A 13,375-nucleotide genomic window follows, 5' to 3' on the forward strand; every position below is an offset into this window, starting at 1 on the left:
TACAGCCTGATGAACCACCTTACAGCACCTTCCGCGGGCAGAAGAGCAGAAACCTGCTACCCCAGCCGAGATCCCAAGCACTGCTCCTCAGAGACAGGAGCTCACTGGTGGCAGATTGAAACAGTGCTGGCTGCACACATGCTACCTGCCCTCTGGATGCATGGCTGACCTGACACTCACCCTTCATGCTCCTCTTTCACTTGTTAGTGCGCACACAACAAACATATCATCGCTGGCCATAGCAGTTACTGAGACATTTATAATGTGAGTGGGCTGTAACCAAAACACATGGCCTGGGAGTTTGCAGGGAGCTTGAAACTATGGCTATTGGGCAAGGAGCATCCCATTTATCTGTGCAATGTTAACTCAGACATCCAATGCCAACCATGTATGTGTCAGAAGCTGTTAGCCGCTTCACTGGTAATTTGAGAATCAAGCACATGGGGCATCGCATCATTCCACACCACTTGCTGTGAGTGATATCTCCTCTTGATACCACAGTGGGCAGCATCTAGGAGGCACCAAATCACCTTTTATAAAGAAAAAGCTACATGAGCACATTCCCCTGCTATACTGGTGCAAACACAAGCCCAGAGTAAAGTAAAGCCCAGAAGGCTTGCACAATAGTATCTTTAGTGTAAGCAAAATTTATCATATGAGAAGATTCTCTTGCAGACTAATTTTGCAGATATTTGAGAGTAGCACAACTTCTCCAAACAATGAAATTCACAGTCAAAAGAAAAAAATTAAAGAAAATTAAAACTTTCTCTGTATGATATCTAATTCCTTTGGTCAATGCAGGCACCGTTTACAGGCTTTTATATAAAACACTGAACCTTTAAAAAGTCCTTATTCCATTCTCACAAAATTTCAGTTTCTTTAAAACTTGTCAAATTGTTCAACATTTTAGAAAGAAAAAAGTGTATATTGTCAATGCATACAGAGATAATAATAATGATAATACTGAACTATTAATTTTCTGCCAAAAAAATGTTTATAGAAAGTACTTTTCCTTTTTTCCACTTCTGTAATCACACCTCAGCATAATACAGATTGAGTATTGTGACATGATTGTGGTAAATGAACCTCAAAATTTGTTGTTGCTGCTTCTAAAGGGAATGGGGTTTTGTCTGCTTTTACTTTTAACAAGTTTGCAACTTTATCAGCTGCTGAACAGATTTTTATAGGGAGAATCAACAGGGCATCACAGGGAGTCAGAAGTGATGGCAACTATAGAAAGAATGACTGAAGACATATCCCAATTATGGATACAAAAGGATACAAGAGGAAGAGTGCCCAACTCTTATGCTCGCATGCACAAGCACACACTCATTCTTCTCCATGAGCTGGCTTTTTCCCAGATCCCAGACCTATGCTTTTCCCACTCCAGGTTCTGCCTCTCCTTTCTGGAATCAGAGGATTCAACCTTTGTGCTCACGTTGCTCCAGCTGTTCCTTCGTACAAGTTGCTAAGTGGGTTTGTGTGAAGGTCAGACTTATTTTAAAAAAGCAGGCAGTTTCTGTTCGTCAGCAAGTGACAGTTGCACCAAGAAAAAATCCCAAACCTCAGGACTCCTTTTCCTGAGCTGGTGCATGTTTTGACTGACCCCTGCTACCCATGAAAGAACCTCAGCCTCTAAAATACTGCTGCTCGCAGCCTTGCTTCCTGCGGGCTTGAATATGTCAGATACCTATGGAGATAACTGGGCTCTGGTCATCCCCAGCAATGGACTTGGTCATTGAACAGAGCAGAGGAAGCTGGTGGCCCAAACTGGTGCATGCCACTCACTCAGTGCTTCTGCAGGGATGAACAAAGCACACACTGGAGCAGGAGGTTCAGCCCCATGTCCTCATCAAACACCATACAATGAGGATTAACACCATTTCACAAATCACGTTTCAGGAAATGGGGAGAAACGGAAGCCCCAGTTCAGCAGCACTATTTTGTCACACCTCTTGATCACAAATCATAAAATTCTTATGGAAAGAGATTGTTACCTCTTAAACTTTCAAACACTGAAATAGTGACAATTCTGTAGAGAACACTCTAGGAGCAAAAGGTGAGATCCCCTTGTAAGAGTTCAGGTGTGCTTGCATCAGGGCTGCAAACATACATGACTAAAAGGTAGATTGTGGAAAAAAAGGGACACAGAGGGGTACTCTGTGCCTCTGTCCCATTGCCTGAGCATCCTCTCAAGCAAGAAAAAACATTATTTACATTTATTACTCATTGTTACTGGGTTCAAGATGCAGTAAAATTTAACATCCCCGGCTCCTGTCATAGTAGCTGAATGTCATAATTTTCTACTGCTGCTTTGCCTAATTACCTGAACTAACAGAGACAAAGTAAATCTTTTGCACAGCCCAAGACTGTTTATATGCATACCATAGCCTACCACTTTCCTTTTGGCTAGAGCTTCCACCAAAACAGAACAACTTTCAGTAAGGGGGGGGGGGGGAAGTAACTGTAAAAAATCAATTTTTAGAAAGAATGTAGCATGATGCCATTTTCCTTATACGGCAACTGGTATCCCATGTGGAGGCTCAAACAATAGCCAGCCTGGTAGGGGATGGAGTAAGAAGATGACTTGGGGGGGGGAAAAATTTTATATATATATTCCCTGCTGGCCCTCACCCTCCATTTCCTCTTGGAATTCTTTGTGACTGCATTGAAAGGGGTCAATAGCTCCCAGCTTGAGAAATGCAGCTTTTGAAAGGACTATCACAAGCATCTCTATTTAAAGCATGCCTTTTACTTCATGCCCCCCCCAGCTAATGCAGAGCTTTTAAAAAGTGAGCAGCAAGATAAACTTCCGGGGAAAAGAAAAGGTGAAGAGCAGAGGAGAAACACTACTTATCTGCCTTGGCTTTACTGAGACTTTCACTGGAATTTAGCTTGATTGGCACAGCAAGGACAGGGAACATAAGCTGCAGATGATCTAAAGCATTATGGATCATTACACCTTGCTTCAGTCACCACCTCCCCATCCTTTAAAGTACATTCAAAACCACTACATGAAGTAGCCAAGCACCAATATGGAAAATAATTTCAAAGGATTAAAAACAATGGGCAAATTAGCACTGAACACTGAACACATCAAAGCTTTGCAACTCAATCTTCTGTGTTTAAGAATTTCGGATCTAACAAACACAGGTAATCAAGTAAAATTTTAACAAATTTTATCTTGATAATGAAAGACTGGTCCAGCGGCTAAATTTATATTCAGGTTTTCTGTTTGAGGAAATACTCCAGAGTCAGGATTTATTGGGAGGGAGGAGGAACAGGACTATAACCTCCTTTAGTGCCAGTGGATGCAGCCCATGTGGAAGGCTGGCACATGCCCAGTTTTTCAGGACCCCTGGCTCTGCTTCACATTGCAGCCTCATTCAAATATCAATAGCAATTATATTGCAGTTGCTTTCTGTATTAGGATGTGGTTTTATTTTGGAAGTGGATGAATCCAAGTGTCCACCCACGGAGTTTGTACAGCTTGGCTGTTACTGTAGTCTCCAGGTGTAAACCAGTTGAAACTCCATCCATCTGCTTTAGAATCTAAGAGTTTTCATTAATAAAACTTGTCCAAATTTGAGAAGCAAAACAGGTGAAATGTCACAGAAGGAACCTCTACTTTGTATTAAGAGGAGACTAGCTAAATAAGACCAGCTATGATTTTCCAGCTCCAATTTATTTGACTTTATATTCATCTGGCTATTTGACTGGAGTCGTTCAGTAAGCATTAGAGATACCCACAATATTCATCTAAGACAAGCCTGAAATTCACAGATGGAAAGGTGGAGTGGTACCTCCAGCAGCACCACACTCAGCAAAATGCTATTTCATATAACTCCTGTCAAACTGTCCAAGAGAGAAGCAAAAAATGAGGCCAGAGAATGCTCCAGAAGCAGAGAAGTAAATTGCCTCTGAGAGTCTCTAGCACTGGCAGCATATGACTTTGCATTTCACTTTAGTTTCCAATCATACTGTCTTTCTCATAGGCATTCAAATACATTAGTCTGTGTCTTATCAGATCCTGAATTACCATTGTAGAAAAGCTCCCGTCTGAGAAATGTAGTTCAGAGAGGTTTATGGGGCTGTAATGAGTACTGACAGATAAACCACACTCATGCAAACACACTTGCAAGTGATGTCTGGTTTAACACAATACAGCCCTAAGCCTTCATAATACAGCATAGGAAACAAAATCCTCCCATCGTCTACTACTAATTGCATCTGCAGTGGTCAGGAGTTGAAAAAGAAGTAAGCAGATTAATTCTATTAGACTGTGCAGTAGTGTCCCAAGGGGACAAGGGAAAATCCCATCATTTAAATCAGGACTGGTAGACACTGCTGGGAACGATGTTACATACTAGTAGGGGATTAAGAGTTTGGACTAAAGGGCCTCATTTTTTCTAGATCTGGTTTCCATGAGTCAGAGCAATTAAAACTGCAAGGCTTTTCTGTTTGTTTTCTTCTTTTTTTTTTTTCACCTAAGGATGACCTGAAACATCTTGCCCAGTTGAAAACTACATTATTAGATTAATTTCTTACTTAAACCCTTCCCCACAACATACCCTTCCTTATTCCTTTTTCTTAAAAAGTTTTCTGTTTAAATTAAGGTAATTTTTAGTATAAAATTGTTTTAGAACAAGAGGTCTAAGTATTGTTTTATAAATACCTTGTATGCAACATTTTTCTTTTTTCAGCATGCTCCTCCCACACTTTTAACCTATATTCATCTCAACTATATGAGCAGTCTTGATCCTCTGAAAGTCTTTTTCTTCTGAAAAACATTCCCTGTGCTGTAAATAAAATGTAAGGTTTCACCCCTACAGACATGGCAGGCAGAGGTGACAAAGCCTCTCTTGAGCCAAATGAATGGAAAAAGTCCTCTGCTGAATCCAATGCAGCAAGCCCAGACCCAGCAGCAGCATCAGGAGCACTGAGCATCAGGAGCACTGTCTGCCTTACCTGTGTGCTGCTTTGAGGGGACAGACTTTCAGAGAAATATTTGTTCTCCTCAAGAAGAAGTCAGGTTGTGCTGATCATGCATTGGGCAGGATCCTTGTTTCAGGTCACTAGCACTGTGATCTGGGCTGGTCAACCTGTCAGAAACAGCAAAGAAAATACATAAGACACATAACTCCATACTGGGACTGAGGAGAAGACGGTGACCTTGTTTCACTCACTTTGTCCTGCTTAGGTAAAGATCAGCTCTTTCTTTCACACCTGAAGGATGTGAGGGGAAGCATCTGGCAGTGCCTCTGAAGACCCTGTCAAGGTCTGGACTAAAGGCAAAATCTCTTTTCTCGCTTTCCAGTCCATTAAAGCAGCCAGAAAAGGGCTTTGACCAGAAGGCAGGAGGAGGATAGGACTATTTCCAGTAACACATGAAAGAAGCAACAGACTTGCTTTGCATCTTCCCCTCCTGCTCCCCTGCACAGCAGAGGAGAGTCACCACAGAAAAAGGAGAGGACAGAGATGCTGTGAGTTCCCAAAAGGCAAGTCCCAGAACAGAAAATGGAGTAGTGTGTGATAAAACAAAGGTAGTTAAATATTTACCACACACACCCCTTTCTGTATGGTATGTAACAAATACGCACACACATGTTCACTTACTGGACTTACTGGATGTTAAAGTACAGCTGTGTGTTGAATACAGGGAGCCAGAGAAGACTGAGGATGGAAAAGAGGGCAAGGTGGTAGAGCTGAGAGGCAGGTAGGGGTGGGAGGAAGATACCAACAGATGCACAAGGGCTGAAAGCAATAAAGCAAGCAAAAGAAGTCTGCAGAAAGGCATGAAAGGCCAGTGGGAAAGGAGAGGGGATCATGCCAGATCCTGTCTGTTTTCTACTTGCAGAAATCAGCCAGACACAGGGCACAGAAGTGGAGCCATCACTTTAACAGAACGATTGCTCCATAATGGCTTCTCTCTGGAGAACAGTAGAGAGTCTGGATCTCATTCTCCCTGACAGCTCCAGTTTAGATATGAAGATGGCGCCATGCAAATCCATTTCATAATATTAATTCTCTCCTTTCTAGTCTACCTTGCTGCTTTGCTCTCTTTTGAAGCCCAAACCCTCTATTCTGCCCAACCTCTCCAGCATCCCAAAGCCAATGTCAAGTGTCCACATGCAACATCAGGGAACATCACTAACCTCCCTGCATCACAGTGCTTAGTTAGTCCTCCACAGCCAAGATGAAAAGCTGGGAGAGAAGGTCCTTTCACAGCAACTCCACCCAGCAGCCCCCATAAGACACTGAGATGGGGCTGCAGCCAAACATCTCAAACTCCCCTTCTCTGTCATGCTGTCTGGAGATGACAACCACATTGAGCTGAACTAGCATCCAGTAGGTTACAAAGCCACCTACAAGCCAGCTGGGAAGTGCTAATGTCACACCAGACCACATGAAAGGAAATTCCTCTCATGCGCAGCGTATCAGCCCTCTGTCCACAGAGAAGCTCCCTACTTTCCACCCACAGAGGTGATATTTCACACTTACTCAGGATGCAGAAGAGGGTTTAGTGGGACACAGGAACACTGCATGCTGTGCCCACCTTCAGACACCCTGGTGAGGAGCACTCTGTGCCCTAGACATTCATCTTATGTGCACTAGAGTGACAGCGTGGTCTAGTGAGCAGAGCAGGGGACCACCAAAAAGGTACTCAGGCAGATGTTCTCCATGCCCATGTCTCTAATGGAGTCTTTCAGCACACTTTCAGCTGCAGTTCATCCTCCTGTTGGTATTTGTTATAAGTCTCTTCTCTGCTTTGCACAACCTGGCATTTCAAATACACACCTGCCAACCACATTCTGGTTTCTTTAAAGGGGAAGGGTAAGTATTTGAGAGGTGCAAGTGCTTGTATGTAGAAAATGCACAAGCCCCTGCAGTTCTGCACAGGAAAAAGTGTCCACTGCCTGGTAGAAACATATCCTATTGAATGCAGTCCTATTCCTTTCAGACATGCAGTATTGGATAGTAACTCCCAGCCTTTGAAGACAGTGAAGGAAAAAAAAAAAATCAGGTTTGTAAAGCTACGTGAAACCACAAGATGGAAACTGTCAGGCAAGTGTACAGAGAGTCATCAAAAATTTGATTCAATGGCATCTTTAGTAGCAATTTTTCCTTTCCACTATAGAAGAACAGTGCTATCCATGTAGGCAAACCCCATTCATCCCTATTACTATTCTAGCTGATACACCCCTGTGATCAGAAGCACAGGGCTCTCATATATTTAGGGTCACTAATAACGTATTTTGTCTTCAGCGCATGCCCGTTCAAATGAGAGCTTTAAATCACCTCTGTTCAAGAAACATTAAGAAAAAAGATGTATCAGGTCATCTAAATTTTCCTCTCCAGTGGAGGGTCATGCCTCTCCTCTTCCCCCTGCTTTGTTTATATGTAGTCCAATTGAGTGTGTCAAGTAGCAGAAATATTCTCCTTTCTTACAACAGACTTCAGAAAAGTCTGATGGAGAGCTGTCTTAAAGACTTGTTGCATGCATAAAGAATCTGTCTGGTTGGGTTTTTTATTTTAATTGTGATTCCTTTGTATTTGGCTAGAGCAAAAGCACTAGCATGTGAGAAATGTGAATAAGGACAACAAAAACCAGGCACCTTCTCTGAGGCTGATGTAGAGGGACAGACACTGACAGCAGCACCAGGGGATCCAACAGTCCTTTAGCCTGCTGGTGAATTTTCAAAAGAGTAGGCCCAGCAGACTATGGATCACCTGGGCTCAATACATTTCTAATATGAAAACAAAAATAAACAAGAGCTTAATGTGGAATTTCTCCTGGTTGTTGTACTGGTCTTACATTCTCTCTAATCTCTACTGGCTGCTATCAGAGACAAGACCCTGGATTAGACACCATCTGAGCAGCCTAGCAGCTCATGGGTGCCCCTCCCACTACACTGCACTGAGATACACCCTTGGGGCTTTAGACTCTGCGGCTCCTCAGTTTGTTTTAAGTGATACAAGTGACTGCTGGAATTTAGCTTTTAAAACAAATTTTATTTTAAATCCAACCCGCATCACAGCTTCCTCCCCACTTCAGTGTTTGTATTCTTTGGGGCTCCAATGGTGGTATATTTTGCAAATGACTTTTTTTTTCTTCCTTGTATATTTGTACAATCACACACATGCTTGTATAAAGCCACTTAATCAAGCATAATGAACAAGAGTTTTCACTATATACTGACACAGAGATCAGGAGGAACACAAAGAATTCCTATCTAACATTTTATACACCACAAATAACACCAAATCAGATGCAAAACAAGCCAATTCCTCGTTACTTAACACAGCACAAATCTCTGTGCATTAAATACAGCTGAAAGGGAGCTGTGGAGCTGGCATTAGCCTGATAGATGTTGAGATGAGCTACATCAGAACTTAGTATCTCAGCCTCAAACAGTGCATGTTAAAAAGGCATCTGCTTTTTGTTTGATATGTGTATTTATTTACATAGACAGTTTGCTGACATGCTGAAAGGTTGGGGAGGGTGGTGTAGGCAGGCATTTTAACTCTCAGCAGGCATTGAGCATGCAGTTTATTATCCTTTGGTCATGTCACAAGCTTCCATTTTACTGCTGAGTGGTGACAAAAGAGGGGAGTAGGGAACGGAATCAGGGTCTCCTCCACTGTGGAGACTCGACTCCCCTCCAGGAGCTTGCTCTCAGCACAGAAGGCAGCATTTCCAAGCTCAGCCTCCACAGGCATGCTGCCCCTAGGGCTCACCTTCCAACTTCTGAGGCTTCTGTGCCTTTGATACAGACATGAGAAGAGTCTCTGAAAAACAAGTCAAGCACAGCTCCTTGTGCATAAAAAGAGATCTTTTTTAACAAGAAAGAAAATTAATTAAGTGGGTAAAATCCCACAGGTTGGAACAGCAGCTGAGGAATTATCTTCCTATCAGGTTGGTAATGAGGACTGAAAAACCTCACACAGACATTAACAGCTTCATATGGGCTCATTGGCATTCCAGATCAGATGTGAGGCATGGCATTCCCACGAGCACCAGATGCAGCTCCAGTTACAAACCAGACTATGGGCAAACCACATTTCACCCTGCTGAAAACAGTATTGTCGTGATGTCTGAAAATTAAGGTACATACCTATCTACAGAATAACTTTTTCTCATAGAAATTATGCTCAGGGAGACTGTAGGTCACAACATCCAATGCCCTGGGTTGGTCCAACACACCTCTGAAACCAATGTTTAGATATATAAGTGTGTGTATGAGAGAGATTTATTCAACATGCTGTGGGGAACAGCCAGCACACATCTAGGTGCACATCAAATGACAAAATCAGACACTTACCAAATCCATGACTTCTACCCTATTGATTTCTCCACCAACACTGCTGGCTGCTTAACTGTTAACACTCACAAGTACTACTCAATACTAATAAAATAATATAGATTATTTCCCATTCCCTGAAGTGGAAAAACTACCTGATTTGGGGTCAATGACAAGAACGGCAAGCATGATGCATTCATGGTAACCATGAAGAACCACAGAGCCTACTGAGACCACACTGAACTGTGCCAAGCTGTTCAAAGCTGCATTTCAGAAATGCCTTAACTTCCCCTGCTACTGAGGCAAAGGAATTTGTCCCCTACCTCAAAAAGAGAAAGAAAGAAAAAAACATGTGAACTACTGACCATCTGTCTCAAAACATCTTCCTGCCCTTTTGTTACTGTTCATATCACAAGAGTCCCTTGAGGCCCCACAGAACCAAAGTTGTTACTGTGTGGAGCATAAAACAGCTTGCTGCCTAAGCAGACAAAAACAGGAAAAAAGAAAATACTACTATTTCCCTTGTTACAGATGGGAAGAGAAATACTAGTGGTAAAGATGAGACAGAAAGCCAGGGACTACCTCAGAAGAGAACATCTTCAGTCTCAAGCCTACTCTTTCACTATGGCCATCACTGTTTCCTCCTTTCTCTTTCTCCTGTCTTTCCCTGAAATTTGTTTCTTTTACAGCTTTTAAAGTCTATCCTTAAAAGCAAAGTCAGCAGTCTACTGATATGGTTCTCATTTTCAGGGTTAGGAGATTCAGGGATTCTGATGTCAAAAAGCACAAAGAATTAGCTAGCACCCAAAAATTGCTTCAAAGAAGCCAAATTCACCCCCCCCCCTTTAAATGAACAACAAATACTGGTATGTGCTGTTTCATGTAGCTTTTTAATATACCTAATCATGGGGCCCTCAACTCACCAACTCAGAACCACACTAGTGCAAGTACTTCTGAAGCATGTTTCAGACATTACCCGTATGTTATCAGTCAATACAGATGACATCCCTACCAGATGAGATAATTATTTTGAAATTGCATTGAAATGAAAGATACCTCTTGTAAAGGTTTCACTAATTGCCCAGACTTACTGAAGACTAAGGATAATGCACTTTCCCCACTAAGTCTGCCTCTCATTAATCCAAATGGCCTCTGTGCCCTAAGCGTATTGGAAGAAGAAACCAACAGCACTTCCTTAGCAATAGGATTAAATTACCTGCCCTGAGGAATCAGGATGCCTAACAGAAGCATTTGCGTTATTAATAGCTACTTCAAATAATTTTAAGTCATTGTTTAACAAGCATCACTACTTGCTTAGGTTTTTTTTGAGTTTGAAATATCTGTAGTGCATAAACAGCAGTCAGTCTGTTTTCCAAGCTATTCTTTCTTGTTTGACTCAGAAATAATATTTTCTGTCAACCTGAACTGTTAATTTAGGTTTGCTGCTGCTGCTCTCTCCTCTTTCCTTGAATAAAGGGCTGGCTGATCCCTGGGATACTACAGCACAGAATTTGGGTTTTCACACTCAAGTTGACAATCTAGCTGTTTTCTACCATATTTTTTAAAGGCTCTCATTTACCTCTCATATCTCTGTCCTCGAATTCACCTGACTGGACATGCTGACACTTTGGGGTAGGATGTTCCCAGAATAACAGAAGGATACAAAGATGGAGAGAAAACAGACATTCAAAGGCAGCACACACTATAGGTGCAGTGAGGGTGTATGTCTATTATAGCAATTCAAACATCTGCTGGTAGTGAGGTTAGTTTGGAAAGGCTTTGATTCCTCCCTAGGGAATTTAGTGTCATTTGCTTGCTCCACAAGAACGCCATGGGCTTCCTCGTGCAGTGTTAGATCCAAATATACTTTTATGTATTACAGTTTTATGTATAATATATGTGATTCCTGTCCTTCAAAAGATTTCTCAGTGCAAAAGCTAATACAGAATGGAGCACTTCATGGAGTTGTATAGCTCTTCAACTCTCCTTTGGAATGCATCATTAGTTCTGCATAACTGATATCTCTTGTTTTATCTTCCAATCTCCTTTCTTTAAACAAACTCTAGATTCCCCCACTCCCCCAAAAATGCCTCTTAAGACCTGATTGTTTTTCTTGAAAGACACAATAATTTTAAAGGGCTTAGCAGGAGTATTTCAAGAGGAAAACCCACACAAAACCCAATAATCAACTGATAAAGGGCAAAGAGAAAGCCACAGCCAGTTATGAAAAAGGACATGAAATGTTGTTCCATTATCCTCTTGAAATGAAGAGTAAAATCTTGCAAAATGCCATTCCAGTGCCTGCAACTCTGCCTAAATTCTCCTGACCACAGTAACAAAGCCATTACATACTACACGTCTCAGCATTTTCATCATGTTACAAACATCTAGCACATGGCTCAAAGGTTTTGGTCCTTCAAAGTAATGAATCTTGTGATCAGCGCGTGAAATCAGATTGCTAAGTGCAAAGAGAAAAGGAAGTTGATTTTCTACAAAATGGAGGAAACCACCCTCTCCTCTCATATCCTTCTCTATATTACCCACTGAGCAAGGGTCTCCTTGCCCACATGCTACATCATCTCTGCATCACCTCTGTCACTCAGTCTCCACCCTTCTGCTCTTCTTAACTTCTTCTTCATTGAGTTTGCAGTGACTCCAGCTTTGCATAGGTTCAAATAAAACACAATAAAGATCTGATTTTTTCAAATTACTGAACTTAACCGCTGAATAAAGGCTACCATAGAAGGGTACAGTGCAAATACAGCTCCTGTTTAAGTCGAATTAGAGCAGCTTTAAAGATTATCAGTGAGAAAAGTTCATTAAACCATGCAAGCCAGCAAAGACCCACACCACACAAGGAAGTACAGTTTAATTAACTTGGTTGGAAATTGTACTGTCATTGAGCAGTAGGGCTGTTCATGGCAGGAAACTTTAGCAAGGGTAGAGCTGAGCCCTACAGAAATAGCTACTAGATTTTCATGTATGAAGAATTAGATACCAAAATGTAGACACTGTTAACAACATAAATCTTAAAGACCTCAAAAAGGTTAGCTTTGTCTGCACAACAGAAAAGCACTTATTAACCACAGAAAGCCAGTAACTGGAAGGGATGAAGAGCATACAGTCAGCCAAACAAACAGCAGCAGAAGACAAGGAAGAACTTCAAGTTAACACCAGGCAAAGAGATACATCCATCTTTTTCTTCTTTTCCCAGAAAATAAAAATAAAAAAATTGTCATATTATAAGAGCTATGTTTTTCTTTTCTTTTTCGCTTCTACTCTCTGTATATTAAAAAACAAACAAACAACCCCAAACTTCTGACCAACAATATTTCAGGAAAGAATAAATCTAACAGACTTTTTTTCTATAATGCAAAGTTATAAGTCATCAAAACTTTTCAATGGTCCAAAAGAAACATGATTACCAGTAAATGCATTAGGAATTCCAGCACGTGTTAGAAATATAGAGTGAGGTGATTGTTTCCTTAGCTGAGGCTCAATTGTACAAGCACCTTAAAGCCATTTTGTGCTGCATGGCATTCAGCAGAATTATAGTATATTGGAATGGACTGACTAGGGAGAATGAAGGTATTTATTTCTTGCTGGTATTTTTTGGTGATGGTGCTTCTGAGGACTCATACCAGCTTTCATTACAAGGGCATGTCCCCTATTTGCATATATTTTTCATCAGCTGCTTTTCCCCCAGTCCTTTCCACTGTTTTTCTCTTCTGTCCTCTCCTACTTACTTAGCTAGTAATCAAAAACAGGGCAGCATAATGGAAATTGCAAATATGGAGCGGGTCAGGCAGTTTAGATCAATGACAATTGTTGTTATTACATGGCACAGACGGATCAAAATACTCTGAGGTTCTGCAACAACACTGGTTGAACCCAGCTTTTCGTTCCCAAAGGATCTCCCAGAACTGAAGAAATGGGATGCCACCCCTCTGAAAACTGTAGAAAGCAAGCTCTTTGGCTCATTGCCACAGTGCGTCAGCAAAGAAACATCTCTCCCTAGCTTTCCCAGTTATTTATACAGTTATTAAAATGTGAGATAATGTTTTCTGTTGTAA

General features: G+C 41.5%; 1 protein-coding gene across 6 annotated transcripts in view; it reads right to left on the reverse strand.

The window, feature by feature from the left end:
• Positions 1 to 13,375, reverse strand: part of TSPAN18 (tetraspanin 18) — a 120,793-nt gene that overhangs the window by 56,968 nt on the left and 50,450 nt on the right. For 5 of the 6 annotated variants that reach the window (XM_051791757.1, XM_051791756.1, XM_051791752.1 and 2 more), the window contains one exon: positions 4,969 to 5,102. The exons of the other annotated variant lie outside the window; for it this stretch is intronic. The gene's annotated coding sequence lies outside the window, so the exon portion shown is untranslated. The remainder of the gene's footprint in view (positions 1 to 4,968; positions 5,103 to 13,375) is intronic. 6 annotated transcript variants of the gene reach the window in all.

The sequence above is a fragment of the Manacus candei genome, unplaced genomic scaffold (assembly GCF_025592945.1).
Source record: "Manacus candei isolate 608988 ecotype Guabito, Panama unplaced genomic scaffold, ASM2559294v1 h1tg000033l, whole genome shotgun sequence".
Classification (NCBI taxonomy): Eukaryota; Metazoa; Chordata; class Aves; order Passeriformes; family Pipridae; genus Manacus; species Manacus candei.